The 4,913-nt window shown below is 41.6% G+C and overlaps 1 pseudogene; it reads right to left on the bottom strand.

Moving 5' to 3' along the window:
* Window positions 1-4,022: 4,022 nt before the first annotated feature.
* LOC124962364 (ATP synthase subunit O, mitochondrial-like) lies at window positions 4,023-4,680 on the bottom strand (annotated as a pseudogene).
* Between the last annotated feature and the right edge of the window lie 233 nt (window positions 4,681-4,913).

The raw sequence follows: 4,913 nt of genomic DNA, 5'->3' as shown, positions 1-4,913 counted from the left end.
GTGAGGCTGGAACTGTCTGTTTGTCTTCAGTGGAGGAGATGTTTACAGGGTTTGGTCTGGGAATGTCCTGCCTGCCATGTGGTTTAGAAATCTCCAACTATAGCAAAGCATAGTCAATACGGGTCAGCCCAGGGGTCAGGGGCATTAGTGGTTCTTCTAGTTGCTGAGCCTTTTGAGGACACAGAGTACGTTTCATACACCTTCATAAATCCAAGTGCCTAGACAGTTTGTGTTATGGAAAAGAATCTAAGAAAATGTTTGTCCACTGAATTAGTCAACAAAACATGTATTAGTCAATGATTCAACAAACTACTTTCTTCCAATTTTATATTAATCCAGACAAAATTATCACTGAACACAGTTTTTGATCAACATATACTCTATGTTGTCCTCTCTGTCAACATAGCAGCAGAGAAAAGTGATCACAAGCCCTGTTTTCAGTCTGCCACCTCTCATATACCTGGAGAACTTTCTATCCTCATGGTAGTGCCCAGGCTGTTGGACTGAATGTCTTCGTCCCTTTGACTTTGACAATTTTGCTACAGCATCAATTGCTTCTGAAAACTTACCTAGCAAAACTGCCACTTCCTCTGCATATTTGGTAGAGTCAGTCTATCATCACACTTAGTGCTTAGGGTACTTGTATGGATGATTATGTTCTGCCTTCTTGGAAGGCATGAACTCCATCTAATGCAACTGGTATCCTACTTAGTCTTTGACTAGCAAATGATTGACATCACAAAAGAAATCCAAGAAGGTGTTTTCTGAAAGAAAGTTTTATGGGCCAATTTTATGCGTATGGAATTTAGGTACTTCTTAGCACCAGCAGTTAAGGCTACCATCTTTGACCTTAAATGCCCAAGAAGAATAGCTGAACTGGCCATTTTGTAGCACTGATCTATAGGAGGCTGGAGCACATAGCAAAGCCTACGTTCATTTTGTGTTTGTACTACATTTATTTGTTGCTAATATCACTGAAAGAGCCTCCATAATCTCAGAAGATGCAAGTAATCCCACCTAGCCAAGGAAGAGTTAATTAAGAACTGAATGACCATATCATTAGACATCAAATCTGGCATCAGCAGGCTGGTCTAGAGAAAAGTGCCACCAAACATCTCCCACCAACCACTGTACTGGGCAAGTGGGAGTCACTGTGAACCTTGAGAATTTGATCCTGTACCTTCAATTCATCAGAAGTTAATTCCCCACTAATGCAAGGAGGTACATTACTTATTTGTGGATGTAGACACACTTATCATTACACCATAGGTAATCTCACTTATATTATCCATTTTCAGTTTTCTTTTACCCACTTGTTCTTCAAGATGAGATCACCTTCATTTCAATCATATGTAAATTTGGTTTGCTGAGTCAGCTCATTGCCCCTTCCCATTTTATTCATTATAGCTTCACTGTGAATTTTATTTTGTGGTTATTACTTGTCATATCAAATATGTAGATCTAATTTTGACAGAAACTTCATTTCACATTTTTTTTGGCAGAAGAGTAGTCAATTACAAAGTTAAGTACATGCAGTTTAAACCATTGTCACTTTTATTTTCTCCAACTGCATTCCACGTACCCTGGGAAAGATTTTGCCACTTTTAATGATACCAATGCATTGTGATAGCCAGGCTTACGTCCAAATGAATAATAGGATGGAACTTCTTAATCAGGTTTTGCCTATCACAACAGGAAGGGCAAAAAACCTGCCTTCTGCTGGGGCTGTGGGATATAGAGAGCCCCACACCAGATGAGGCTGAGTCACGAACACTATGAAGATGAAGTTGAAAAGTTAGGAAGCATCTTCCACCTGCCGCCCATCAGTTTCTTCACTCCTAGGAAAAATCATTTGTCTGATGGATGGGTTCCTACTTGTTCAGGGGATATGCTTTACTTGATTGGGGGGCCATGCCTGAAGGGCAAGTGCAAATGCACTCTTTCCTTTCTTACAGAACTGCCTCAGATTTGGGGCAGAAACTGACCAAGAGTGGGAAGGCACCATAGCAACTGGGCATCAGCCAGATATTCCAGGCTCCAGGATGAGATAGAATCAAAATGGCTTAAAACTCACAACTCTGTTCCCACCATGCTTATCCTAGGACCTTGAGCAAGTTGCTTAGACTATCAGAGGGTTCATTTTCCCATGTGTAAAATGAAAGCATTGGTAAGAATTTATGAAAATAATAACTTAATTCTGTTTAGTGTTTACTATGGCCCAGGCATTCCAAGTGCTTAAAGAAATTGGTGCATTTAGTCCTGGAAATGATCCAATCTTGTAGGTGTTAGTATTACCCTCTTTTACAGAGGATGAAATAGATGCCTTAAAGAAGTCTAGGTTTCTCAGTTAGTAGTGGGTGGACCTGGGACTGCAACCAGGGCATCTGCCTTTTAGATCTCCCTCCCCCACTCCAACCTCCACTCCATACCCCCTAACTAATTAACATAAGCAGCTTAAGTACATAGGACCAGGCCTGATCAAAAGGGTGTCAGAAACCTGCCAAAGTGCCCTGCTACAGGACTAGGTATCCATGCAGCAGGAATATAAGTATGCTTCAGAATGGAATGCCCTCTCCTCTCCCAACATCGGACCTGCCTCACCCTGTCTAAGGTATGGCAAGTTAGAATAAAAAATATTAATTTAAGCCCACAGCATATAAGCAGGAAGTGCCTCTCTGTGTCCTCTGGCCAAGTCCACTCTTAGTCCAGGAAAATGAGGTCTTCTAGGGAAGGACTTGGTAAGGCCCAAGGTCAGAAAGCATGTTGAAGCACAGGCTAGTCCCAGGGGCTGTCACCCCCTCCCAGCACTCAGGAGAAGAATCCAAAGTCTAAACCAACCATGGCAACTGTCATGCTCACGTTTATAGAGCCCACGGGCACACAGCCCGATCCTTTGTCCTCTCAGATTTATCTGCAAATAGCAGTCTCCTTGTCCTCTAAAGTTCCCAGCAGAGTCACCGTCGAGATTTTTCTAGGACAGAGGTACTTCATGGATGTCTGCTCTGACTCCCAGAATAAGAGAAGCATTGGAAAAGGTGCTGGAATCAGAGGGGTGCACGTCTCCAGCCTCTCTTCTGACCTCTCTTCTGATGGTTTTAACTCCGTTCTGACCAGTCCTGCTCATGGAGCAGTGCGAACTCATTGGAAGCCTCCTTGGCCCTCTCTGTGACCCCTCCCCTTCCCTGACCATCTCTGGGACAGTGCTCAGAAGGCAGGCAAGGTCAGGATTGTACCTTTTCCCCTTAGTAAACTGGGTGGTCATTGAGCAAATTACTAAATTACTTATCTGAGTTTCAGTTTCCGAATCTATAAAATGGGATAATTTTTATCTCCCTCCAAGATCTCAGTGAAGATGAAATGAAATGGTATAAGCAAGGGGCCATGCTGCTTAGTCTGCAGATGATCCTCCTTTCTGTTTTATGATAAGCCCAAGTTGTGTATATCCTGTTCAAAGTAGAGACACAGAAGAATTAAAATGCTGGCTTATCTTTTTATGGCACTTGAAGTTTACAAATTACTTCTGCTTGATATTATCCCTATTGATTTAATTTACTGATATGTTAGTGACATTCCATTCCCCAAGTACTTATCAAAACTTAAGAGTACCTCACAATGTTGTTGTAAGGATTAAGTAAATTTGTACATTCAAATGTTTATAAGAGAACTGCTTGTTATAATTTATATTGCTAGTATTATTACATTCCAAAATCTCTGGTAGATGTTAAGGACACAGAAATGCATAAGATACAGATTCTGTACCCAAGGTGGGTATGAGCATCCTATCAACTTCATCAAAAGGCTAACAAGAAAGACTCTGAAAAGTCATTGACGGGCCAGGGTCATCAGCTGGTATGCAACAGAGACAGGGCTCAAGCCCTAACTTTTCACTCTAATCCCCATGTTCTTTATATCAGGATCTCAGAGAATGTTTTAATTCCACTTTACTCCAGCATGATTATATATAGATATATTTTTTTCTCTCTCCAGGAAGCACTTTATTGTTATTCCATGTTTAGGAATTTTCATTGATGATAGAAAATCAACACGCTCTCCTGCATAGCGTGACTCAGCTTCTGAATCTTGGTTTTGCAGAATATCAAGATATTTCTCTCCAATACAGACAATCATTCCACCCATGATTGCTTGGATCAGTCTTAACCTCCAATTTCAATACTTGGCCTTGACTTAGGAAGCTCTTCAGGACTGTCTTTAACTCAGAGAGAATAGCTTCAGGTAAAAGAGACACAGTGGTCACTGTGAAAGGTACTTCTCCACGGCGCACACTCATAATGGTCAAAAAGGAATAAATGATGCCTTGGGTATTGTCTAGGCGACCATGTTCAGTAAGCAAGTTGATCAGGTTAGACGTGATGGGGGAGAACCTCTCTTTTGCTGTCATCTCATTAGGCTTTTCATTTTGACAGAATGCTTAATGTAGGGATTCAGAATAGAAGCCGCCACTTTGGGTTTCTTCAGGAGTTGTGCTACTCTCAACAACTCCTTTTCTACTTGTTCCAGTTTATTCTGTTTAGATGCAGCAGAATAAAGAGTAGTGGCATAGTGACCTTCAATGCCATATATCTGAACAGGTGGCCTCATGAGCTTGGTAAATAGTCTGACCACAGAGGTACTGAAGCATCACACCTGCAGCAAGAGCTGGGAAGCTGCTGGGGTGGCCATCTTCTCCCTGGTGGCTCGATTATATATCCTTGAACTTGATCTTTATCACTAAGTCTTTTTCCAAAATTCCCAACCCCAAATGCCAATTGGGTTTCAAGTATGGAAGATAATGGCTTAAAAGGTAAAAAAATAGGAAGGGATCCAAGATGACGGACTAGAGGGAGGCTGCATTCCTTGTTGCTTCATAACTCCAGTTTCAAGCAGAGGATTTCTGTTTCTTGTTGAGGCAGTTT

This window comes from Sciurus carolinensis, chromosome 1 (genome assembly GCF_902686445.1).
Source record: "Sciurus carolinensis chromosome 1, mSciCar1.2, whole genome shotgun sequence".
In the NCBI taxonomy this organism is placed as follows: Eukaryota; Metazoa; Chordata; class Mammalia; order Rodentia; family Sciuridae; genus Sciurus; species Sciurus carolinensis.
The sequence above is the reverse complement of the archived record's forward strand: the minus strand, read 5'-3'. Positions and strand labels throughout refer to the sequence as shown.